The following is a 27,058-nucleotide window of genomic DNA, read 5'->3' as shown; positions in this document are numbered from 1 at the left end:
TTTCTGTGCAGTGCCCAGCACAATTACATCCCAACCACGACGGGTGCCTTTAGGCAGTCCCATAAGACAAACAGCATTTTGGGTTGGGATGGGTCAGCACAGTTCTGTTCTTCAGCCACTGTTGCTGGGGATCCTGACAGCAAAGTGTTTGCCTGTGAAAAAACTCCAGGATTTTTTTCAGGGTTGAGTCTTCATGTTAAAATTGAGCCCCAACCCTCATTCTTATGTAGCGGGATGGACTGCATTATACACATGGGTGTTGTTAGCAACTGTTTTACTGGTGGGTTGTATTTTTCTGGTAGGTGCATGCTCCAGGCATACTGGCAGGATGTGTTTGGCTGTCCAATTCTGCATCCACAGACTTGTTCGGCTGTCCCAGGCTGGCTGTGCTTCACTGTTCTTACTGTTCCTGAGAAGCTGTTGCATTTGGGTGCTGGGCGCCTCTTGTACTGGCATATCCCAGAGTGCAAGCTCTGCTCAAAATATGTCTTGGTTTTTTTTTTGTTTGTTTCAGTGGGCATGTCTTGTTTTGTTTTTTTTTTTGTTTTGGTGGGCTCAATCCATCCATGAAACCTCTTCTGCCTCTGAAAGTTTCCCACCTGAGGTCTAGTGGGGAATCCTCTGTGCAGCCTCTTCAGACAGCTGGAGTCAGAGAAGTAGCGGAGGAGGCGAGTGTTTCCTGAGTCCCTTCAGGACTGCAGCATCCAAGCAGGAGAAAATAAGACTTCATGCAACTCTCAGGCAGGTGATAGCCTCTGAACCAGGCACCAAAGGGTGGTCCGGCACCCGCCATCTTCCCAGCTTGACCTGAGCTGGTGGGGAACTTGAGAGGACCAAGCCTGCACTGCCTTCTTCTGGTGAGGAGCCATTACTTCCAGCATCTACTTCACCAGCCAAGACTGTAGGCACTTTAGAGGGATTTGTCCCTCCACGGGGTGGCACCTGGCCCTCAGGGGGTTCCTTTTATACAGTTACAGGGGTCTATATAAAGTGCTGCCAGCTGGAAAGTATTTTGAAGAGATTCCTCCCTGCTCTTCACTAAGGGTCATAAATTCAGCTGGTATTTGAGAGAATCTCAAATGTACTTCCTGGACTGTTTGCTGGGGGCTTTACATCCGCCAGAGGCCCCTTAAAATAAAAGGATTATTGGGAGTCAAGTGTTAGATTACCTGGTGCTTGTTAATTGAACTTCAGAGGCTTTAGCGAGCAACTGGCTCTAGCAGGGAGCAGCACTTTGGTATTAATGGTGTTATATAAATGAATATAATGTAACCTAACGTCATGCTTCCGCATCATGTCACATCTCTGGGCTCAGGGCAGTGGTGAGTCCAGCTCACGAGCATACCGGATACGGGAAAAGGCAGGGTGGATGCGTGTGAAGAGAGAGGGAGAGGGACTGGGAATCAAGGCCCTCAGGATCTGAGGAAAGAGTGTTTTTTGGTGCTCAGAGCAGGTGACTGGTGTTCAGGCATCCCAAGTTCAGTTCCTATCTCCCTTTGGCTATCTGACCTTGGGATCTGATTTTGAGAAGAGTTAAGTTTAATGGAAGCAGTAAATGCTGAGACCATCTGAAAATCAAGCTCTTTCCTTCCTGCAGGGCTTGTTTCACCTAGACTTGCAAAAAGCTTGAAGATCCTACTCTGAAAGGTCACCAAAAGAAAGCAAAGGACTCTAACCATTGCTGCCATCAGTGTGCACCCACGGAAACCTGAACAGACCACAACTGTGAAGGCTCCAAGGCAGCAAGGCCTGGTGGAAACGAGAAACCTCATCAGCTATGAAAATTTCATCAGCTGGCGCTGTGGAAGCAAGAATCTGGAAGTGCAGAGCAGATGGGCAGCCTGGATTCTTGGAGCCATTGTCCTTCTGCTTGTTATCTGACTCCGGCACAGGGAGGATTTGCAGAATTTATGGGGGCACAAGTACCGAAGGCTTTCTTGAAATATCCCTGGCTGACGTGTGGCATGGTGCAGACGGCACTTGCTGGGTGTGCGGCAGACGTTTTCGCACAATATTCCCAAGGTCATGGAAATGGGGTCCTGCTGAGCACCTGTCTTTTATTGTGTAAGAGAAGGGACCATTTGGGCAGAGTTTGCAGCGCTGCGAGCCTGGTACTACCTGAATGCAAATCTGATGGCTTTGTAAATGTAGTACATTGGGGAACATCTTCCAAATATTATCAGGACTTTTCTCGACCGCGCAAATTTCCTCTGGACTAAGCTCCATTATTTACCATGTGAATATCAACTCAGGAGATGTTTGTATAAGAAACGATAATAGGGAAGGGGGTGGGGTGGGGTGGAGGTTGAGTAAGGCTATGCACCAGGCATGAGAGGCAATGAACAAAGTACCTGTGTGAGCTCAGAGCGGAATAAATGGGGTCAGCTGTTCAAAACTAAAATGTATTGACTTCTTGAAGTCCCAAGGCTAGAAGAATAGAGTGGATGATTTTGCAAATAAAGACCAAAGTGCATTACCTAAGTCGTGTCCAGGTTTGACCAGCTCTTGTCCACCTTTGACCAGTACACACTGTCCTCAGCCCCTCTCCTTTAAGAAGCAGGCCGTTGTCCTTGGGGGCTTCAGGTGGATTTTTCCATTCACTGCTCTCCCCCTTTCCCTCCTTCTCCACCTGGCCCCACGGATGGGGTTATACTTCCCTGTGATATGCCTCAGAGTGTTAGGGTGTTTCTCAGGGACTGAGGAATGTAACAAGGGGAAGGAGCTGATCCTGGACACTGCCTCCCGGTGAATTGTCCTGGCTGGCAAAGACCCGAAGAGGGCAGATCACCTGCCGTTACCGTGAGCCCACTTGGGCGTCCTGAGGGCACCCACAGGCTCTAATTGCCATAACCAGCCTATACTACCGTTTTGCTGTCATCTTCATCAGCTCGGAGGTTGAGCTGCCTCTTTTCAAGGTCTGCTCTGGTACGGGACATCTGCGTAACCTCGGGAGCAGCCGGTGAGGTGACCAAGGGCTGCAGCCCCGCTGCTCTCTCGGAGCCTCCAGAAGCAAACCGGAGCAGGCTCCGCACCCTTCCCCAGCCGGGCGAGAGGCCTCTGCCAGAGCCACGCAGCCCGCGGCAGCGCGCAGCCCGTCCCGCGTCCCTGCAGACGCGCGAAGACATCCCGGCCCTGCCGGTTTCCGACCGGAGGGCACACGGGTCCCGGTTCGTCGGACGACCCCCGTGCCATGCCCTCGGCGGTACTTTTTGAGCCGGCTTGTCTCATCAGGGAGATTTATAGAATACGAACGTCCCACACGTCGCTGCGTGGCGCGGCCGTGTCCCCAGGCGTCCCCACGGGCAGAGGCCCGACGGGAGCCTCCCCTTGCTGGGGGCCCCGGGGAGCGCTCTCCACGGGGCCTGCCGGGGAAGGAGCCCGGCAAACCTTTCCCAGGCAAAGGCGGACCCGCCCGAAGGACCACCCGCCGCTTGCTGCCACGGCCCCGGACCCCACCGGCCCGGAGAGGGCAAGCGGGCCCGGCCGGGCGGCAGCCTGAGCCCGCGGGCAGCGCCGGTAGGGAAGGCGGAGTGCCCCGCCGAGGGGAGGGCACCGTCACCGTCACCGTCTCCCCGTCCCCCCCCCGCTGGCACTTGGGTTCGCTCGTCCTGCCCCCCCACGCCCCCCCCTCGCCGCCCCGTTGGTTTCGCCCCGCGGCCGCTCTCCCCCGCCGCCCGCCCCGCCCCTCGCGTTGCCGCGGTGACGGAGGGGACGCGCCTCCCGCCCGCCGCCGCCGCGCCCCGCCCCGCCCCGTCCCGTGCTGCCCGATGACGCAGCTGCGCTGCGGCGTGGGGATTCCGCCGGATTACCCGGCGTGCCCCGCGGCAAAATGGCGGCCTGAAGCGAGAGCGTGGGGCCGGGCCGAGCGGGGGCAAAGTTTGGGGCGGGCCCGAGGCGGGGCCGAACCGGGGCCGAACCGGCCGCAAAGTCACTGGGACCCCGGGCGGAGCCGAGCCCGACCGGGTCAGAGCCGGGCTGGGGCCCCGGGGGCGGGGAGCGGGGAACGCGACCGGCTGGGGACCGAGCCCGGGCCCGGGCGGGGCCCCCCGCGACCCCGGGCCTCGCCGGCCTTCCCCGGCGGGCTTCGGGCCGGCGCCCTGCGAGCGGGGGGCTCTCCCTGTCTCCGTGTGTGTCCCGGGGCCGGGAGGAGGCGTCGAGTTCCCCGAGGACAGCGGGCCCGGGCGGGTCGCACCGTGGGCAGGGGGAGTCAGCCGGGCGGGGCGGGCGGCAGGTGGGGGCCGGGTGTGAGAGGGTGGCAGGGCCACGGCCTCGGCCCCGGGGAAGGGACCGTTCCAGTGGGGGAGGGTGGTAGTGCCACCGCCTCGGCCGTCAGGGCATTCGGGAGCTCTCCGCCCCGGGGGGAGACCTGTGGAGGGGAGCAGAGTGGGCACGGAAGCCACAGGCCGAACCGGGTCCACGCAGGGTGTAGCCTTGTCTGGGTGATGGAGAGGGAGGTGGTGTGGGGAGTGAGAAAGCAGTATCTCTGCAGGGAGCATTGCTGGAGCCGGAGCTGTGAAGTGGAACAAGTCTGGGCCAGCATGTGTGTGTTAAGGAACCAGAGTATAACTGACAGAGGCAGAGCTGGAAGGGAGGGAGCAGTGCTCCTCTCTTGCTAAACCTGGCAGGGGGGAATGGGAAATTCTCTGCCAGCCTGGACACCCTCTCTAGTGCAAGGGATGCCTCCTCCTATAGAATTAGTGAGCAGCCCCTGGGAACGTGGGAAGACTGTAAAGAAAAAGAGGTGAACAGTAAATACTGAACTGCATCTGGCTCTGGGCTTGAGCACACCACACGGAGCAGAGTAAAAGATTGACTGCTGATAAACGGATTTTTAGAAGGGCAGGAGATTGCATTGGTAGGCATCAGGGTGCGCAAATGACATGCAAGTCTGGCAAGGCTGAGAATGACCTAGATCTGAGAGATGCCAGGTGGAGGTTGTCCGCTGAAAAGAATCACCCATCAAATGTAGATAGTTCTGTGCCGGAGAAAGCTTTTCAGAGGTATGCATCTCTGTTTTACAGATTCAGAGAAGGAACTGGGATAAAGGGCTTACGTAAGAGGAAGCAGTGAATCCTTGCTGAAGCATCAGACAACAGGTAAGAAAGCCAGGAATGAGCTGATGCTGAGTCAGGCTGTGTTCTTTTGGTCCCACTACTTGAATTTTTTGAGAATAAGTGAACTACATACCTGAAAAACTGTCCCTCTCTGTGGTGGTCTCTGCATCACAGTAGGCCTACGTTGCCTGAATTGAGAGGCTAGTGGTGTCAATGAAATGGGAGTGACCCTGAAGAATTCAGTAAGAGCCCCTGAAGAAGAGCTCAATTGAAGATGCAAGCCAGTGCTCTTTACACGCCATCCAGAGAAGCAGTCTAAAGTCTGTCCTGTCAGTGCTGACGTAGCTGTGTTCTCCGTGTAATCACAAGAGGTCTACCCAGTCAGAATCCCAATGAAATCCTTTCCGGTGATCCTGCTCTTGCAATAATTGTGATGCCAAAGTTAATTCTAGTGATCCTCTGTTCTGTTAGGTCATTTCTTCCACCACATTGTTTTTTCCACCTGTATTTTATCTGGTCCCCTGATGAGTGGTGCAGGTGTACTGCTGGCCTTTCTGTCCTCTCCTGAGCTCATTGTTGAGATCCAGTTTAGAGGGGCAGCTATTTGGTACCCAGCAGCCGGTCCTTTGAGTTGTTCATACCTTTCAGTTACTTGTCAAATCACTTCTAGTACAACTCCTTTCTCTTTTCTTCACTTCTTAATGAATCACTGCAGAAAGCATATGCATCCCAACAGTTCTTTGCATACAGTGTGTTTCAGCTTCTGGATGTTAAATCGGCATTTAAGCTAGCGGGTCTTAGCTGTGGTATCAGAAGCTTTTGGCTTTTCATTCCTTCCCAGGCACCCAGTGCTCTTGAAATCATGGGAATGCATTTCAGCAGGGCCAGTGGAGTTCCAAAGTGCAGCCCATGGCTATCTTCATCTTTAATATTAACAAGGCATTGGGTCAGGAGGGGATGAGTTACATGCCAATACCTTTTGCATCCTTAAACCAGCTTTCTGAACCGAAGATGACCTTTCATTCTTTTCCAATCTGTTTCAAGTAGTTTGTTGGCTGCTGCTAAGTCACTTGCTTTGTAGCTTTTAAACCCTGAATTCTTATCTCTACCATCCATTCTTAAGTACAATCATGTGGCATAGTAGGCAGGGGAAATAGACTATAGCTTTGAAAAAGGTATAGTCCTTTGCAGGTCGGCCCCCTTTTTGTCCCAAAGCAGGATAAGTAAAATTGGATGGGACAATGAGTGATTTTTGGTCAACGTGCTGGTGTGAACAGTACTAGAGCTGTCTTGGAGAAGAGATTTGTGGCAGCTGGTGTGGCATATGAAGTGCTTTTAAAAAGGTGAAGAAAGCCAAGCTGTTTGAGCAATAGCAAAATAAACAAATTTCAGTAAAATGTGACTGTATTTTTTGGTAGTTGTTTGAAGTAGACTTGATGCTTGTGAGTCCTGGAGGCTGATGTTTTTTCTGAAGGTGAGCTCCCTAACATGTTAAAATGTCTGCTATGTTTTATGGAGGATCCACTGAAAGCTGGACTCTGTGAGATTTCCATGTGTCACCACATCTACAGCATAGTCCCGAGAAATAATTCTGGAGGCTAGATCATAATGAATTAGCCGTGTTGTGTCCTTGATAGCAACGGCCTAGCTTTTACAGCACAGTGTGACAAGAATAATGTAGTAGTGGCTAATAACCCTCTGCCTTTCATGTTGCTGGGAGAAATATAACATGTAGGGGTCTCAAATGAGTCTGCATGTAATACAGATTGAGGGCAGGATTCCTCTGCTGAGAAATGAGGATCTGGCTTGACACCTTTTTGACTGGGGTTGTCAAGAACTGGAATTGTCATAATAGAGTAGATTTTCTTGGCTGTTCAACTTTGTTGGTGCTTTGCGAGTAAATTTAAGGTCCTGAAGCTACGTACGTTCATCTCCTTGCTTGAAGGCTTTGGTTGGGAAGATATCCCCTTTTTGTATGACACCTTGAGCTATGGAGAGAGTGAGTGCTTGTGGCATTTGTGCTAGCTGTGTGTATTTCAAGTCACTAGTAACTGGGTAAATATGATCCTCTCTGAAATTCATTTTACACAGGACTGCAAAGGAACTATGTGCGTAATCTGTGCAAACAGGGCTAATGCCTCAGGGCATGAAATCGTCCATCCTGTTTCTCTGCCAGTTCCCCTGCCTGAGGGCTTTTCCTTAGATCTAGATTGGCTGGGTCTGTAACTGTAGTAGGAAGAATGTTACTTTTTAAAATTGAAGTACCTTTACAGCTGGTTGGAGAAGGATGACCCCGTGGTCGGAATTCTGAACTGCAACGTAGGATACCTAATTTCTGCCACAGATTTATTGTGTGAACGTGTTCAGATCATTACTGTTTCTTGCTCTTCATTCTTCGGTTGCAAAATATGATTAGCAGCCATCTTATTGGGGATTTCAGGAAGAGCCCATAAGTGTCTGTAAGATGCTTGGATACTGTGGTGTTAAAGCTCAGTGGAGGAGAGATGAAAAGGATATTCCAAGCCGTGACTTCAAAATGAAGCAGACCCCGGTGTGATCCACTGTCCTGCGTATTCTGTAACATGGTGAAATTGCTATAGAGTGCAAGTCAGGCCCTGCCTTGTTTAAAGCAAGTGGGCACTCTGAGACACCCGCTCCCCCCACTTCTTCCCTTTTCCCAGGAGCAGTTTGCTTGTTTCCACGGATTGTAACGCCTTATCTGGCTGAATCTTTTTGACTTAATCTTTTCTCTTTTTTGCCCCCTTGTTTGTTCCAGACTCAGAAATTGTTCTCTTCATTGTCAGGATGTTCACGTATGGTCTTATTGCTAATATGCTCCGACAGAGAGGGCCAAGAGCAGCAGCTTGCAGGCTGTCTCATATTTGGAATGACATGTGCCTCCCTCTCTGGAGTGTCCTCCTGGGAGCTGTGCTTAGGAAGGAAATGGCGTGGAAGGCTGTGTAGGAGTGTGAGAATAGCATTGCAATGGTTGGAATGCAGGATAAGCATCACTTGGGTGGGCTCAGTTTTCCTCTGCTTTTCAACAATGCTGGGTGCCAAGCCTGAGGAAGACTACTGTGAAGAGGTGAAGGAGCTGGCATATATTCTTCAGTTGAGGTGAACGCAATTCAGTGAAACTGATAGGCATCAAACTGAATAATGATTTTAAAGTATTTTCACATGATGTCTAATCTGTGGAAATTCACTACCACATAATAGCACTGAGGCTAAGAGCTGAGCGGGATTCAGAAAAGATCAAGCACTTATGAGTGGAAATGTTCAGACTTGCTTTAGCTAAAAAACTTGTTTTGGAAGGTGTATTTTTCAGACATAACCCAATCTCTAACAGGTAAAGGTTTGAAGAAAGGGCAGTTTGTTCCATAGTTTTCCACTGGGGTTTCTTGCTCCATCTTCTAAACCACCTTGTATTGGCCTGTGTCAGAGGCAAGGTATTGACTCGCACTTATTTGCTGCGTTAGGTTGCCCACTAACTTTTCTTTTTTGTGATAGCTGCATTAGGAAAAAAAACCCCACCAACCAAAAAGCACAAACCCACAAAGCACTCCCGTTGCTTTGATTAGGCCTGCTGTTGAGGATTTTAAGCTGGAGGAAAGCAGGGTCCTTGGAAAGATAGTGCAGTCCATAGATGAGGACTATCTTATTCATGAATGTGAAGATGTGTAAGTATTGTCTCTTCATGCCGAGTGGTCAGGCAAAGCGCTTTGTGCTTCTTGCCTTGCTTGTAAGGGGGAAGAAATGCGTGGAGTTTGGCCTCTCCACGTTGCAGTCTTGTAGTGGACTTTAGCCCGGAAGGTGGCTGAAAGGAAGAGCTTTAAGGCTGTTCAAGTGAGATCCATTATGTTGTAGCATAAGCCTCAACGTACTCGTGTCCGGGAAGACACAGTCTGTGTCCTGTGCTCGTGTACAATCTGTGTCGAGGATCAAGAGAATCAGTGCTGCTTGGTCAAGTAGGCATACAATCGGTTTGATGGATAGGCTAATAAAGGTAAGTGGCAGTGGTATGCAGATATGTATAAAAAGGTGTTTGTTTGTAATGTCTGCCTAAACGCAAGGGGAACTCCTGAACAAAAGAGTCTGTGTGTGGGGGGATTTTCAGAGCAGGTCATGCAAACCTTGAGATCCCTGTATGCATACCCTCCATATGGGTTGTTCTGGCAACAACATGTGCTTTAGGGCACAACATAACCCTTTTGTGGCAGGTGTAACGGCTGTAAGTAAAGGGTTACTGACTTTCACAGAAGTTTTGTGATGCTGAGAAAATGAAATGGGTCGGGGTTGGAAAGTAAGGTTTCCTGCAAGGGTTAGGCTGGTTTTTAGGCACGGAGGATCTGACCTGCTGCTAGTGGCAAGAGAGAACTGGTTTAAATTTCTGATTTCTACAGGTCAGCAAATTCAGAACTGAGAGTCCCACAGTGACTACTGTGTCTTTGGTTGAGTTCTATATTTGTATTTTGGCTCTGCGATAAAGCTGGCTTTGGCAATGTTTAGGAGTCATAACTGGATTTTCTTACTCTTGTTTTTAAAGTCTCAGTTGTCCAGCTGCATTAATGTAACACTCATGCGTGAATGGTTCTGAAATCAAAAGGGACAGATGAGGTAGTTTAACTATTGGGGAATTATCCTTAGGCTCATAAAAAGCCTCAGGAGAGTTTTACTTTATAGCATTTGTTTCAAAAGAATATAAGTTATTTTCCCGAGATAATAATTAGATAATCATTGTGGCAGTAAGGTTTTTGACCATTATTTTAGCATATGCTACTCAGGGTAACTGCATTTAGACCTGGGTATGTCTTGCTGCACAAGCTCTATACAATTCCCAAAGATGCCTTGCTTCATTGTCTCCTAAATCAGATTTCATCCTGCAGCTTTGCTGTTCGTTAGTGAGGTCTCTGCTGCTGCCCAACAGGAAGGTTAAAAATGTTCTAGGGAGATGACTTGAGATCTGGTCTATCTCACATAACTGAAAAGTGATTGCAGTTAATTCTACTGTTCGTTTTTTTTGTGTGGGTTTTTATTTATCATTTTTTCCTTATTGGGAACTCTTCCCCCTTCCCTTTTACCTGTAGGAGATCTGTACCCAGTGTATTGTGTGCACAGCCCTTTCAAATGGGGGGAAAAGAAAATAATAGAAACCAGCAGGATATTTGTTTAAAATTAGAGTTGCTTTAAGTAACTTTTCTTGAGAATGGACTTCAAGTTCACATCCTACCTTTAAGTGGTGTCATTCTTCTGAGCAGAAAGTGTCTCATGCACTAAAGTATGCAAAATATATTTTTTGAACTTTAGAACTGAATTTCTAAGTGTTGCTTGCACTATGGTTATGTAAGTACTAGGAGATGAAAACTTTGCTCAGAAGGATTTTCTCAGGTGACTGCATTTTGATAATGATACGCTTTGTTAGTAGATGTCTGCGTAGGCACTCAGTCCAATTTCTTATAGGGCTAGTACAGAGTGGCATTTTTGGGAAACTTCTTGTACCAGGTTGGATTGATTCCTGAAAGCAAATCACCCTTGCTGGGCTGCAGAATTTCTGTACAGTCTACTTATAAGTGTATCCATTTTTCCTTGATTAGATGATGCCTTTGTAAATAGGTCCCCAGGTGTATCTGAAATGGCTGTAACAGGATTCAGTGTCATCAAGGCTCCAGCTGGATGGGGAGAGCTGTATTACTATGCAGCTCCAGAGATGATTTACTACCCGACTGACAACTTGCAATATAAACATTAGTCCAAGCATGATCTTGTCCCAAAACCCCGCCTACGCGGGGAGCCAGGAGTCTTCCTGCCACGCGCCATAAATCGTTTATGGTTTGCTCATGCCCATACATTTGAAAAACAGCTGTGTATTGGGGATTAGCAGTTTGCAGAAGGCCCGTGCGGGGCTAAATTGGGGTCTCTTGCCCTGGTGGTGAATACCGGTATCGGAATAGCGGGAGTGCTTCTCTGCAGTGGAAGGCAATTTACTCTGGGCATGGGGGGTGGGTGCAGGGTATCGGTGAGGGTACAGGAGCCAGGGGAGAGCATTGGATTGCAGTGCTCCAATTTGAGCTCAGATGCCTGATTGATAGCTGTTCAGCGTGGTGGGGGATTGAACAATTCATTGTTAGCTGTGTGGGTTTTTAATTTTATTTATATATTTATTATTTCTATATATTTTACATGTGTATATATATACACACACAAAAGGCAAGCAGACTACTTCTGTCTCCTAGGAGAAGAAGGATGATAGAGTTTTTGGGTCTTTTTTTAACAGTGTGGAGAGTGGTTTCCCTTTTGCTAGCCCATGGTAGCAGAATCAAATTATATACAAGGCCATCTGGGGCTTCACAACTTGTTTTCAGCTTTTATAAAAGGTTTTACTGTGTCACTTGGATTTATTAAAGCTTTGCAACTTCAGCTCCCAAAGTAAAACTATTTTTGTGCTAGATGTGATAATTTAAATTACCTCCTGGAGCTTCTAATGACTAGCTTGTGTTTATGGTGAAACCTCCCATTTGTCCAAACCCTGGAAGCACGATCTGTTTGATAACTCTAAATGTATTGATGCTTTTACATCAATGCAGAGTACATCAGAGCCTAAAGTCAGTTGGTGCCTTCAGGTCTTTCTGTAACAAAGAGAATATGCAGATTTTGCTGTACAAATGAGACTAGACAGTACAGTCAGATACCTCCTATGTGCTGGCTGAAGGACCAGCTACTGAGTAAAGCAGATACAAGTCGATCATTTTTAGCTGGGTTGGTGTTTCCATCAACAAATCCTTTCTTGGGTGGGTAAGAATCTGGGTGGAATGGGTCAGCAAGGCACCCCCTTATAGATGCATCAGCTGCACACAAGTGCTTCCAGGTTGTACCATGAGCATCCACGGGGCCATGGGCAAAGCCAGTGGGCTCTGGGTAACGCAGGTGACTTGTTTCCAAAATGACGCAGTTAGAAGGCTTCTTACTATTATGATGCACAGGCATCCCTCTGAAATAAGACCATTTTCCTGGAGCTTCCCACTCTGCTCTCATCTGTTTTAAGTTTGGGGAGAGTAGCTGGAAGGGCTCATCCTAGGCTTGTTTGAGCCTTGGAGTTGCCTCCATTTTTCTTATTTCTTTTGGTGAAAGGCTGTACAGTCTGTTTCATTCTTCGTGCTTTGCTGAGATGGAGGCCAGATAGCACCAAATAATGTTTGTGGCTGTTTGTGTGGGCATTTGAGATTTGGAAGACACCTGCTAATGAGTTGTAGGTCATTTCATGTCAGATTGGCTAAGTTTCCATCAGGCTGGTTCTTTGTTGCGGCAGTGCATGTGGACTGTGTGTGTTTGGGGATCCCTACTATCTATCTCAGATGGAGAGGGCTTTCCTGCTGTTTGCTGCCTCCTCTCTCCCCACAAGAAAAAAAAAATCACCTGATTCTGGAGAGCTTTTAACCTCCAGATTGAATTAGATGATTTGCTCTTACTTATATAGACTTTCCAGATACATACAGAGGTTAGAGAGGGGCGTGGGTATGTGATCGTATTTCAAGCTTTCCCTCCTTCTCCTTGTTTTTGATGCTGCAGTTGAAATTCACCCTTCCCTTTTCCTGGGAATTGGTGTGAAGGAATAGCTGTCACCCAGAGCAAAGCTCAATCCGCTTGCCTCAAGGCCTTACCTCTCCAGGTTAGGACTTTGCCCAAATTCCACGGGCAGCAGTTTTTTTATGAGCTTATGTTGCCCGAATCTTCTGGGGTAGGTCTGAAGGGAACAATTCAGGGCAGTGGAAATCTCAACTCGGGAGATGCTGGGATAGGGGAGGGAAGGAAAGAGTAGAGTTAGCAATACAGTTAACTCTTCCCCCCCCCCCCCCCCCTTTTTCCCCTGTTTCCTCACCTGCCCAGCTGTGTAGTAGGTTAGCAGTACGTGTCTGTTCTTATTCTTATGAAAGTAGACTTTGTTCTCTGAAGACTGCTAATCATGCCCCATGGGGGTGTAATCTGTTATAAGGTATTTAATACAGTGCAGGCGGGAACAGGCCGCCTGGCCGGGCTGGCAGATTGCAACACTACAATTATAAAGGGCCCCTTTCCCCCACTCACCCGCCCACCGGTGGCAGGATGAGGGTTGTACCATGAAACAGTATTAAGTCTATGAAAAATAAAGATGTAGTGGGGGAAGGGAGAGGTGAGGCTGAAGAGGCAGCTCCTATTCCGGGAAACAGGCAGACCTACATTCTGCAAGAGCTGCAGCCATTGCAGGTTGCACTGTTGAGACTTGTGGGAGTTTGGGTGCCGTCACCATTGAAATGGATTGCACAGGGATGGCCCTTGGCAACCTGTAGAGCAGCAGGGGCTTCCGTCCTCTCTGAAATGGGTTTTCTTGTGGTGGCTGGGGTTGGAGAGGTGTGGAGTGGTTTGAAGTGGAGAAGCCCTTTCTCCTGCATGCGGTGATTTAGACACCTAATCTGTTTGGGTGCTTTTGTAAATCCTGCCAGGATTCTATTTATATCTTTGGATATAAATCTATTGGTAAATCTGGCCTTTCATCCCTCTTTCTTCCAAGTACTGGAGCTACTGCAGCAGCCTACCTTACTGGCTTGGAAGGGAATAGGTAGCTTGAGGCCTTGAATTTTAATGGACATGGAAAAGTCTAGTGGACTTCATCTGGTTCTGTTCTTGTTACCTAATATGAGACCTTTCCCCTAAGTGAGGGCCTTGAAATGCACATGTGGTCTGTGGAGCACCTGGGCCATGGCCTTATAAACCATCCCTGCTCTGGCAGCTTGCTAGATGCATCAACATGTTTCTGGAGCTTGTGGCTACATTGACTTTTCCCCTTCCAGGTTCTCCAGGGATTACAGTGTTTCAGCCCTTCATTGGTGTTCTTTGAATTTGCTGACACTGTTTTGTGCAGCGACAGCACAGGGCTTCCTCTGTGTGCGTGCTCTTTGCTTCTTGGAAATTAGAAAGGAATATATGTTCTGCCATATCCGCTTGTGCTAAATAGTTTCTGTCATTTTTGCCTTAGGAAATCCTGCTCCTTTCTGATATCCCTGTGCTTTGCTGAAGTTCAGAACCTGCTCTGTGAAGCACACCAGATAGTAGCTCTTTTTGGCAGCCTTTGGGATACTGGTGTAGATTCAAGTGGTATATATTCTTGCTGCAGTGCTCATGAGAGCGTTGGCTTTCCTGCTTAGCGCTGAGAGAACACTGGCTATTAAGTCTCACAGTTGGCCCTTAGCACTGGGCAGTGGGTTTTTAGGAGTGGGTTGATGTTTAATTGTGTTACACAACATAAGTGCAGGTTCAGAACGCGGGGGACAGAATACAGCCTTCCTTTCGTAGACTTGAGAACACTGCTGACAACTTCACCTCCTGATGCATCCTCATCTTTTTCCCTTTAGAGTGACTTTGTGTTTGGGAACCATGAATTCTTTGGAAAGCTTTGGGATTTGCAGCAGTGCTGCGTGAAGGAGGAGTAGTGTTTTTTCTGACTAGAGCATTGGGTCTGCTTGTGACTCTAGTGAGGTCCTGAGACAAGAGGTTACCTGATGTCTTGGGTTTTTGTACATTGAGTCTCTCTTCTCTTGATCGTGTAAGTGACCAGGTGTCAGTGCTGTAGGGGGAGAATAATGTACAATGAAGATCAGATCTGTTTCTGTGGGCAGCGGTGACAGTTTTTACAAAAGGATTTTTGGGTCATGAGGAAGTACCTGCATCTCAGAGAAGCTGCTTGACATAAGGTAGAGTGGTTTCCTGGGGGCAGAAAAAGGCCTGGATCCTTCCAAGCACCCTTGATGCCCAAATTCAGCTTCCTATTCAGCTCTGCGCCTTTAGCTCAGCAAGGCTCAGTGTTATGTTTGCCCCTTGTCTTATAGGAAAAATCAGGAAAATTCCCTTCCCAGGCTATTGCACAGAGCTCACTGTTCCTGCCCTGGAAAATGGTTACTTCCCAGCCCTGGTGGCAGCTCTTCTCCTCCCTGTGGCTTGTGTGCCCGGTTGATAACTCTCCTGCCTTGCTCTCTTTCTCTTGCCCCATGGCTCGAGGAGCTTCCTGGAGAACTTGAGGACTCTCCCACATATGAGTTTGAGGCTGAAGCTGTTGTTGGGGTCCTGGCAGTGTCAGGGCTGGCACGCGTGGGGAGTGTGGTGGGTGTCAGCGTGGTGGGTGTGTGGGCTTGCTGCTTGTTTTCCTTCCCTGCCCGGTGAGGAATGCAATGTGTTTGCCTTCCTTGGCCTGTGGTTGCAGCCACATTCCTGCGCTGGGAGTCAGCACGGCGGCGGGCGGCGTGCTGTTCGTGCCCTGTGGCTACATGCTTTCAGCTCCACATCAAAGGTGTGTTTAGTGTGTAGCTTGTGCCATTCCTGGCCACACCTGGTGGCCTGCAGGCATGCAGGAGGTGGAGTCTGGCTGTGTTTGCAGATGGCATTCAGGGTTCAGACTTCTTGCTTGTGCAAAGGCTGGAGCTGAGTCCATGCTAAACAACCCCAGGAATGCAGCGGGAGAGCTGAGCGGCACAGTCACTCCAGGGGCATGTCCTAGCAGCAATGTTTCCTTTATAGCTGCAGCAAAATAACTCTGCTCCTCCAAAGGACCTGGTTGTTTGCTTGGGTGTGTTGTAGGGTTTAATTTACACCGATAAGGCCAATTAAGGTTGGCTCGTCCCCCCCCCCCCCGTGGCTCGTGCCATCGAGCTCTGCTCAGTACAAACTGTGCATGAGATGTCTGCCTGGAGATGGAATGGCTCCGGGATTTAAGCCGGGCAGGAGTGCTTCCCCCAGTCAGTGGGTAAATGTTCTTACACATGCTGCAGCAGCTTCTGGAAAAGCTTCCTTTTTCTGGCTGGTACCTCAAGAGATGAGGATGGGAAGCTTGGTGAAGGATGGGAGATCAGGATGCAGATGCATTATTTTGGGATCCTGGACATGATGTCTGTGAGAAATGGTCACTAGTTTTCTATGCCCCTATTACGCAAGCCATCCTTGTCCTCTTTATGCAATTCTTTTATTTGCCTGGCACAGGGAAACGTGGTCCCTTTTGGCAGTATCAGTATGGGCAGCCCATGGGCAAGGCTTGTGGAAAGAACAGAGTTATCTTCTGTGTTCTGGGTAAGCCCTGGGCTGTTTACTTCGTTACCCAGTTTGCTTTGATCTTTGGGATGTGCAGTTTCCCTTCTGGGAATTTCTGGTAGTCTGAAATTCTGTGACCTGCCAGTCATTTCCATATTAAAGGTAGTCTTCTGCAGAAGACCTCCCTACTGCCGTTCTTAGACAGTAGCAGGCATGAAAGAATTGACTCTCAGAAGTGCTTTGGCTTTATAGCATAGTTTTTGCTTTTTAGCTGTTGCCACAGTCTTGGATGAGTTGCTGCAGAGCTACTGTTACCAGACTGGTCCATGCCACCTTCTCTTGAGAAGCCAGATCTCAATGATAGGTGGTTAGGGGGATGTTACTTCTTGCAAAAGACTCTTACCATTGTGAAACGGTTGCAAATTATTTACGTTGGGATCTCTTCTCCCTTGATTTCATGTAAACTGTGCGTTTTATTTCAAACTAGTTGCCACTGACTCTGTACCTGACTTTTAGGGCTTGGGTATTGACGAGAAAGCGTGTTGCTTGAATCTTCGTTTTCCTTCCTCTGTTCTGCCATGCCAAACTGAACAATATGCCCTGTGGCAACATGAGGTGTAGCAAAATAGAAGTAAGTCTAAAAGTGGAATGTTATTGATAGAACATGTAAGTGTGTATAATCATTGGGTGTTTCAGCTTTGTCGTGCAATATAGGCTATGGCTGCCAAAATGGAGGTCTTGCTAAGGATTAAATACTGCTTCTGCTGTCGCTTTCCCATTGCCAGGAAAGGAGTAAGGGAGCTGGAATGAAACAGATGTGACATTGGCTAAGGAGGAAGGAGGGCTGATTCTTGGCCTTTTTCTTTCCTGTCAGTGAATTTTAATACGTTGTGGAGAGAAAGTGACTAGTCCCTTGTTTTGGCTTCCCTGCTGGCCTTCAGGACTGTATAGGCATCCAGAGCTCTGTGCCTCTGTGTCCAGTCCCAAACACCTCCTCCAGGGAGATGTGCTCCTCTGGCTAGAGCAGTAACCCTCACCAAGTAGCTAGATCTCCCCCTGGTGGGACAGGGAGCAGAAAGCAGGGCTACGGCTGGACAGTAAAATTGGGAATTGGTCTGACCCTGGGGCACCTTGAGCTGGCAGCAGATGTGGTGTTTCTCCAGTTGAGACATTCCTTAGTCCAGAGTCACAGACTCTGTAGAGCTGAGCTCCTGCAGCTGCATGAAGCTGAAGGCGTGAGCAAACATCTTGCTGTTGGCACTGGACAAACACCTTATCTTTGCAACATCTGCCTGGCTGTACACTGGCATTCATCCATAGTCTTTACCCTTAGAGGAGTGGTGAGCTGCTAGCTCTTTGAGTGGTTTACTCTGACACTTGACAAAAAAAAAAAAAGTACCTGGAACACGGTGGCTTGCTTTCTTTAGGATATCTGGGGCCAATCATCCTCTGCTCTCAGTTAGAGCCCCTTTGAGGATAGGTGACTTCACTTGCAGCTCGACTGTCTCTCATTCCCAGCTTGCTCTGAAGAGCTACATAGAGCTTACTTACAGGGGGGTCTACAGGGAGGAGCCCTGTGGAGTTGAAGAGCTTGTCTTCACTGCTAAAAAGGAGATGTTTTTCCTTAACCTCAGAATAATTAATGGGCTTATGCTATCCCAAAGGATAAGAGCGGTAAAGACCAGGCATTTCAGTTTTACAAGAGCAATGCCAGGCAGGGGATGTAGTGCTAGTCTGGACAAGCTGACCTTGTGGTCAAACTAAAGTGCTGGGCCTTCACTGCAATTGCCCCTTGAGACAATTTATGCTCATTATTAGCTCCAGCTGAAGAACAACACTGGTGCTAGCAATGATGACAAATGTGAAAGGAGATGGTTGACGAGAGCTCTGACTCTGCCCCGAGGAGGGATTGTGTCTGAGGGAAGAGCTGAAGCAACCCTGCTTGGTCTCAGGTGGGCCGTCTGTGGTTATGCCCCCCAAGGGAGGAAGGTAAACCTAGGAGGTGCAATACAGCATATACAGAAGGACAAGCAGTCCAGCTTGTGACTGCTGGTGACAGGCAGCCTCCTCATGTACAGCCTGTAGGGCAGGGGGTGGAGGTGTGGGTCCTGTCTGCTGCGATTAGGATCCTGCTGTTAAAAGGACTGACTGGAGCCCAGGTGAATGGGGAAAGAAGAGCCATAGCCAGTTGCGTGCTTCATACAGGTCGCCAATGAAACATGGGTGGGTGGATCTGTTTGTTTTTCCTAAGGTGGATTAAAACATGTTGTATTTCTGTGACTGAACTCTCAGAATAAAATCCCTCAGCAGTTCAATGGTGCTGAAGACTAAGAGAATAATTTAAAAAAAAAAAAAAGCTTAAAAAAACCCACCCAACAGAAAAAGAAAAAAAAAAAACAACAAAAAAAACAAAAACCAAAAAACAAATGAGGCAAACTGAGGCAGTTTAACTACAGGGCCACACCACAAAAAAGAGAGGAGATGCTCCAGGGTTACATTATGCTTCAGGAGCCATGCTGCTCCATTGTTTACACAGTTGAGACAAGTTTTGTGCCTGTTCCTGCCCTTGGCTCAGGCTCTGAGTCTGCTAGGCCCAAAGCATGTTTTTGAAAGCCGTCTTCTTTCCTTGTTCTGCTGTTGTGGCCTGTTGAGACGATTACTGCCAGTGTGTAAGTGTGGGTCCTCTAACACTCCACGTTGTGCCTGGGTGTAGAGGCTGAGTGGAAGTCGATGGGGAATACTTGATGCAGCCTCCAGAGTAGGCAATGGCTGTGACTTGGGTTAAGTGAGAAGTGTCTGTGCCTGGTAGGAATCCTGCTTTGCAAAGGAGTCAGTAGCAACATCACTCGTAACCTCTGGGAAGGGAAAGTGGCAGCATGTGATCGGCTTTGGGAAAAGGCTGTGAACCCCTTTCTCTGTTCTCCCTTTGACTGGATAGGTTTATTCCTCTAATACCACTTCTGTTTCTCTCAGTGCTACACTGCTTTTCCCTGGCAGCTTATAATGAGCTATTGCTCGTTGTAGGTGAAGTGAGGATCAGGCAGCTTGGTTGAAGGATGACCCACTGCTGTCCTCACACAATGTTGGAGTCTGTAATTTTACTTCATTATACTGACTGCTGTCTGTATTCAGTGCTGTAGAGATCATAAAATATTTCTGTGCTAGAAGATCTTCTCTGATGAATAGCACAGAGGATGGCTCAAGTTTCCATGGCAATGCTTCTGAATGTGCTTCTGTCACCAAAGAAAGAGGGACTTTCAGTTGATTAAGGTTTGAGGGTCTTGTCTGAGAAAGGGGATGGTGGTGAGACTGCATGTTAGTTGTTTGCCTGCCTTTGGGTAGTGCCTCTGACTGATATATAATCTGGAGAAAGAGGAAGCTGACATTTGGCTAATGGCAGAGATGGACCATGTCGTGCAAACTACAGCTGGACTCCTGGACGTGCTTAACTGTTCAGCTACAGATGCAGCTGCACAATCACCCAACAGTTAAGCCTGTACCATTCTCTGCCTCTCACATCTGACCATCTGCTAGGGAAAAGCTAATTAAACCAAAACGATTCTTGCTGGGATTAAACCCCAGCAGCAGAGAGAATTGAGTATAGTACAAATATTGTTCTCCTACTACTGGATCAGGGTTGCTGCTTTATTTGTGCTTATAAAGAATTGCAGGCTATTCAACTCAGTTGCTGTCAGGTAGGTGTTTAGCTCATGCACACTTTCCTTTTCTATCCCAGATCACTCTTGGTTTAGGTGCAAGAAATAAGGCTGTGTCTTGCTGATTTTTCCTGCAGTTCCTTTCTTATGACAGCTGAGGCTGTTTTTCTTTAACATGGAATTTGATGCAAAAACAGTGCACAAAGCTGGTTTTTTTTTTTTTTTCTCCTAGTGCCTCAAATTCTTTACTTATGGAATGGAAATTGTTCCTGCCTTCCTCATTGCATGTATTTACGGTGAGCATGAATCCTAGAGTTGGTGTGGGGCCACATAACCTTATAATTCCTAGAAGCTACCAGTGTGAATCTGAGACTCAAGACCAAATAGTTCATTGCCAAAATGTGCCTGCAGCCCTTTGAGAGTTGAAATTTAGATCTCGTAAAATGGAAAACGTGGAAGTGTGCTTCCCTTAGCAACTGAATTCTTGTGTGTACCTACAGTCCATGTTGCCTTGTGATCAGGGCTTCAAAATAGTTCTTTCAAAAAATAATAAATTAAATGGACTTACAACTCTGGTTGATTTCACGGCTGCTGCTGGTACTCAGCAGAAGTGACAGCTCACCACCTTGTTTCAGAGCTGTGGCACAACTTGGTTTCTGAAGGCCAATGAGGGATTTAATTCCCTGCAAGGGGTTCTGAGAGGATTCTAGCTATTGTCTTTCTACGCTGAACATGGAAAACTTGTACTGAAGAGGAAGTCAGTTCTGTATGTGGTAGCTCAGAGACAGCAGTAGAAGGCGGCAGTGAGGAGAGAGTGATGGTTGTGTTGCTGGAGTGGGTGTGAGGAAGGTTGGAGTGAGCTTGAAGAGGCCTGATTGAAGAATCAGGTAGAGATGAAAGTGAGAGTACCAAAAGAACGAAGATAAATTAGGTCTTGATATTCAGGAGGAACAGTTCAGATAGTTTTGAATGAGGAATGGGGGAGGGGGGGGAACCAACCAAAAAAACCAGTAATTTCGGAATTGCTGGAATTTAATTTTGACAAATATTTTTCAAAGGGAAATGCTATAGGAACTGAGGAGATGAGAGGTGATTTTAGAGTGTGGATTTGTAGCACGTTAGGTCTGTGACCTCAGACTTGTTTTGTGTATGTGCTTACCCCACAGTTAGCAAGAGAACTTCATATTTTGGTGGAAGAGGGGCAGTAGTAAGACCGTGCCTGGGGGCAGTTAGATAACGTGCTCTAACTCCACACTTCAGTTTGCTCAGATAAGCTGTTGGTGAGCCATACCCTTAGGAATGAACGAGTGGGGAACATGGCCTTCCTGGTGTCTGAACTGCTCCGGGTATGTTGGACATCAGCAAGCAAAAGCTGCGTGGGTGTATGGAAAGCAGGGTACAGCGCAAATATTTGTGATCGCTCTTCCCCTCTTGCTTGGGGAGACTAGAGAAAATGTTAATGCCATGCTGATCTGAGCATTATTATGATGTTAGGTTGGCATAGGAGTAGCAAAACTTTCAAGTCATATAAATGTCAATACCTTTAATACATTACCATACCTTCTGTAGTGTGGTTAGCTTATATTGATTCTGAGAGAGATGTCACTCTGGGTTTTTTGGAAGGAAAAAAAAAAACCAAACACACAACCCAGCAAAACCTTCTTTGGAAGCAGAAAAGGGCAAAAAAGGGTTAACTTCAATATTGGTAAGGATTTTGCCATTGTAGGGAAGTTGTACTGATTTAACTTAATCAGATTAGAAACAGCTGTGATTATATTAGTGCAGCATTCTTGTATAGGCATCCTTAATTCAGTTTGTGTCTTCTATCTATGTATTTAACTTAAGTTGATTCAATGTAAAGTGCTCTTAAACTGAATTAAGAACATTTACCCAGGAGGGTTATACTGCTTTACATTATTTTCTAAGTCAATTTAATTTAGTACAGTGTATATGTAGACAAGACCTTGGGGAAAAAGCTAATCCTTTTTATTACTTGCTGAACAGTATGTCATGTTTGGCTGCAGCCATGTGATCATGGAATGAAAGGGCCTGTTGTGGTGCATGTTGGTGGAGGATGGGCAAGCTGGTCATTACAAGCCTTTGTACAACTTGGTCTTTCTTAGCCATAGTGTTAGATTAAAGTAAATTGCTCCTCCTTATAAATTAGGCTTTTTCTTGTCTAGGACGGATGTGAGACCCCTGAAATGTTATTTTAAGGTTCCTCCTCAGCCTGCCCATAAAAGTGCCTGCAGATCTGGCTAGCATGCTGTGTATGCAGCAAAAGCAATATCTCAAAACTTTTGCAAATATTTAATGTTTCAAAAGATTCAGGTGGCTGAGCAGGTTTGAGCTGGACTTTTCTACAGGTAAGCAGAGCTTGAAAGAAATTTCAGCCAATTTTGATGCTGATTCCTGGTCACTGTCTCCCCCCGGTATGTGCCTCAGTATGTATGGTGACTTAGGCACATACAAAACTCATCGCCAAGGAAGAAGTTACTAAGTACTGCAGATGTCAGTTCTCTTTCTTGTTGAAAAGGATAAATCTAGTCAATACATCCTGTGTTTTCTGCTTGCGGGTGAAGGCTCTATGGGAACAAAACTGGCATGTGAATTACTCCACAAGCGTGGTTGTAGTGATAGCATTTCAGAATTAAAGCTGACTGCTGTAAACAGCCGTTTCATTTCTTGAAATTTGCTTTCGCCAGCACCTGCAAGCATCAGGGCTGGACTTAACGCCTCCTCAACGTTGCAGATGCTCTGTAGGCTGGGTCACTGCAACAACTTGTCCATCTGTCCTCTGTAAATAATGCAAATAATGTGCTCTGCTCCATTGTCCGGCTGTGTAGATACTGCCTAGTGTGTTAGCCATCTGTGCATCACTGCAACTCATAGACAGAGGGGATGTTTTGGAGAACGTATTGAGGCAAGTATATAGGTTGCAGTAATGGAGCATTCTCTGGCATTGCTGTATTGTTTGCTAGAGGGACGGCTCAGTGACATTCAGTCCCTGGCACTGAGGAGCTGGAGACTTTAGTTTTCCCAGAACTTCTGAAACCAAAGGCTGAAACAAGAGGACTGCTGATATTAATTGCTGGGGGTTGTATGAGGCTTAGGGAATACTTACAGGGGCTGAGAGTCCGCTTCTCAGTGGTTGAAGAATTTCAGATGTTCCTACCTTGTCCTAATTAAATGCCTTTTAATTTTATGCTCTAAGAAGGTAATGTGTGATTTTTATTTTTTTTTTTCCCTTCCCCTCCTACACAGCACAGAGCTGACAGAGGTCTGAGGAGGGAATTCCTACATGTTGATTTTCTACAGAAATGTTCACTCACTCCCTCTTTCACTTCTTTTCAAACGTTTGCTTGTGGTAGCTGTTCCCTAGCTTGTGTTTGAGAAAGTTTAAGGCCCAGGCTCCCAAATTTCCCTCACGTGATCTACCAGCTTTTTGCCAGATACATGTTGTTAGTGCATCAAGATTTGCTTTTTCTAGCAGCGCTCAGACAGTTATTTTCAGGAACTCTTGAGAGTTCTCCTAATCTCCATGAGTTGTTTTCTAATGGCCTGGTCTACATCTCTTTAAATATGAGAGAAACATGCTCCAAAAGTCTTCCCATGGAAGATCTTAAAAGAACACAGGTGAGAAGACAGAGTGGGGAAAGACATGAAACCCAAGGTGCAAAGACGAAGAGGCTCTGGAAGTTTGTAGCATAAACCACCTTGTGAGAGTTGAAAGGATCACTGAACAAACTAAAGGGGTCAAGCTACCAGGATCACTGAACAAACTAAATAGGCTTCTGGTGTGGCAGTGTTTCTGGACAAGAAGCTGTTATTAGTCCCCGATGTAGCTATCGGTGCTAAAGGTAACTTGGCAAATGACCTTTTGCCGAGCTGGTTCTTGTGCAATTTCAGATGTAGCCATTCAAGGTGGTTCTATGCTTTTATATGCGCTAGAAAGTTAGCGTTCATTTCCTGGTCAAAATCTCCCCCGGGTATTTTTATTCTCCATTAACATTCCTTCTGGGGATTGGATTCGGGTCCTTTGCTTCCTGTCCTGTTCCTGTTCAGATGTTAATCAGCTGTTGCGTTCTATTCCAGTTACGCGTTAGCGATGTTAGTGTTTCTTGGGCCACGCTGAGCTGCCCTGGCTTTTATAAAAGGGTTAGGGAAGCTAAGCTACTCTTAACACAGCAAAGAGAATAGATAATAAAAAGCATACTTAAGGATATGGAGTGCAACTGAATTAGGGGGACTGGGATCTTTGTATTGTGGAAGGAGGGAGCAGGACTGTGAAAAAAGTGCAATTCTGATTACTTCTAAGAGAATTCCACAGGGTGCAATGGGTACGACAGACACATGATATGTCCGGTGGTATTTACATTCAACAAGAACTATGTAAGACTGCAGAGTCTAGGGATTTCATTTTCTTTGGAAATATGTTAGGTGTTAAGTAGGGCTTGTTACATGGACTGTTGTTCAACAGCTAGCCTGATCCCTTTTTCTTGATAGCTCTTGGAATTGTTCCCACGCAGGGAAGAGGTTTCTGCCTAACAGTCAAGGTTAATTGGTATGGAAAAGCAGGAATGAGCAATAATCCTCCTGAAACTCTATTTTAATCCAAGAGTCACTATAATGCTGTTACTCAGATCTGAATCGTGAGCATTAACGTACAAGCAGAACTGAGAAGCGAGTTTCTGCACTAGGAGCTGTCATCCTTTTATTTTAAAATGAGCTTCAAAGTAGCCAGCAGCAGAATGGATCTGAATGTACTTTTAATTGAGATGCCTTCTCTGAATGAAAAGATCTTTCTCATTAAATGTTAAAGTGTCCTGTAATAACCGTGCAGTCATTTTCCATCGTACTTGGCACCAGCAGTCTACAGGTGCTGCTTTTAACTTCACGCAGCTTGTTTGTCTGTCCTGGACAAGACCTCTTGATGCATCATCCATCTTGCTGATTAGTTGTCTTGGATCAGGCTTACTGCAGCAGCTTCTCATGTAGCCTGGCTTGAGACAAGTAGAGGCCACGGGTTGCCTCTATCCATAAGCACAGGAAGGCAACTGGACAAGTCTCTCTTGCTTTTGCTTCTCATGATGTTGGTGAAGAGACACTGTTGCCTCCGAAAGCAGGGTGTGCCAATATGTCCTGTATTGGATATGTATTGGGAGTATAGGTTGGCTCACACAGAGTGAAAATTCTGGGTTAGCTGTGGTGATCAGGTATGTGGCACAGGACAGTAGCGGCATTTGTTTTTTTACATGTGGGTATTGCATTTGGAGTTTTCCAGAGTACGCTGACTCTGTGATAACCAATGAGTGTTTCTGTAGTGTTGCATTAGAAACAAATGTGACTGCGAAAGTGTTACAGAATGTATTTTCTCTGCCATACAAGTTTATCTTTCTGAATAAAAAGCAAGGTTAAAGAAATGTTGCTTCTGAGAGGAAAAGGCTGGAAAGATAACAGAGTGCCTGAAATAAGAAACATTCTCTGCAATGTAATCACCATATTTCTCTTGAGGAAGGGAGACTGCTGAGCCTGAACACGGGTAAGCAGGGTGTTTTGTAAGGTCAGAAAAGGCAACACAAGAGAAGGTGATGAGGAAAACGCTGCAAGTCCTCTGCCTCTTTGCAGGGAATGTTCAGCTGCTGCAACAGCAAGCAGGCAGAAACTGTGTGCATCCTAGAATCAAAGCTAAGTATTAGCTACCTCAGGCCTCAAGGGACTTGCCAAGTATCAGGAAGACGGTAGGTGCTTACAAATGTTGCTTTTTTTTTTCTTCGGTGATTTCCCTTTTTGGACCTTTTTTTTTTTTTTTTATGCTATGGACCTCTTTTTTTGTTGCTGGAGACAAAGTGGTGCTAATGGGTGGTGTTGTGGTTTTGCATACATGCCAAGTGGCTGTGAGTTCTGTGGGCCCTGTACAGAAAGAGTCTTAAGCAATTCTGTGCTAGATCACGTCTGTTCCTGGTGTGTGGTAAAGGTTTTGCCTTTCTCAGATCACACAGACAACGTAGCTACTCTGCAAGTGGATTTTACACTGAGGGATGCTCTCTGGTATAAACAGCTAGAGTCAAGCTTGTATACTGCCTGTGCGGCTGCACTTGGTCGTTGTCACTGCACTCCCTCACTGTGAAGAGGAAAGAGGTTGTGTCTGTGTGTTCTGTCATTGTGAGGGGGTGGAGGAATCCTCAACTTTTTGCATTAACAAAGCAAATCATTAGGTTTCCACTGCGGTCTTCTGACCCTTTCTGTGTTCATGTCTGTTTGCCTGGAAGATGTGACTATTGCTGATCAGTGTGAGCCCAAGCCTTGCAGCCCTCACTGAGCCATTCCAGTGAAGCTGTAACTGTCAGTGAGCTTAGAAATGAGACTGGAACTACAGTGGGTAGTAGCTAGAAGACAGTAGAACTGCAGCTACTGCAGATGACAGCCTGCTAGGCAGAGGACTGTAAATGTTAAGGAATGTTACTGATGAGAGATGGAAAGGGCAGATAAAAGGAACCAGGAGGTTAAGGTTCCTCTTGTATTACAGTGCTAATTAGAATAGCTGAAGAGCTACCTACTGCTGTAGCTCCAGGCTAAAGTTGAGCTTCTCCAGGATAGTCAGAATGTGGACTTGACAGCAAGCTCCTTCAGAGAGGGGCTTGTGAATAGCATGGTGAGCAGAGTTAGTGCCTTCTTCTGTTTCTGGGTATTACCTATATCAGTTTCTGCTTTGCAGCACAAGCTCCATCTATTCTGCAGAGAGTTTCTGCTCCTCTCTGAAAGGAGATGTGGTGAATTGAGCCACTTTGGGATTCTCTCTCTGTGGTAGCAAAGGATGCTCAGGTGTTGTAGGCAAGGAGGGCTTAACTGTGCTGTTCAGTGCAGGGAAGTCTGCAGAACAAAATTAGGTTGGTGTGGCAGGGTGGTTGGAGCAGAATGATAGAGGCTGGATTCCTGGTGTTGGACAGGAATGCTGGTGGGAAAGCAGTGACCCCTGGAACCATCTAGAAAAAACAGCTGCCTTTCGGAGGTCAGTTGCTGGTCTGCACAGGCGTCTTGCTCAGTGGAGAGACAGTTAAAAGACCTTCTTTTTCTGGGACACAGTGAAGACACGGAGCTTATTTCACTGGAGGGTCCTGGCATTAGATAGTAGCCTGGTGGTGCAGCAGTTTGCTGCTGACTCCTACCCTGGCACCTGGCTGTGGGTTGCTCTGCGCATGCCTGGCTGTTTCCATGTGTTGTGCTGATAGGTGACTGACAACAAGTTTCCTTTCTCATGTTTCAGGAGCTGTTGGCCAGATGCTGCTGGATGCT

The 27,058-nt window shown here is 47.1% G+C and overlaps 1 long non-coding RNA gene across 1 annotated transcript; it reads left to right on the top strand.

The window, feature by feature from the left end:
• The first annotated feature begins 3,820 nt into the window (after positions 1 to 3,820).
• LOC309587708 lies at positions 3,821 to 27,053 on the top strand. Its single transcript, XR_014227595.1, has 3 exons — positions 3,821 to 3,963; positions 5,022 to 5,096; positions 27,030 to 27,053. It is a non-coding gene; the product is annotated as an uncharacterized lncRNA (long non-coding RNA).
• The last annotated feature ends 5 nt before the right edge of the window (positions 27,054 to 27,058 follow it).

This window comes from Platalea leucorodia, assembly GCF_965183815.1.
Source record: "Platalea leucorodia genome assembly, chromosome: 3".
NCBI classification, from domain to species: Eukaryota; Metazoa; Chordata; class Aves; order Pelecaniformes; family Threskiornithidae; genus Platalea; species Platalea leucorodia.
Note: the sequence above shows the minus strand (reverse complement) of the source record. Positions and strands in the feature narration are given on the sequence as shown.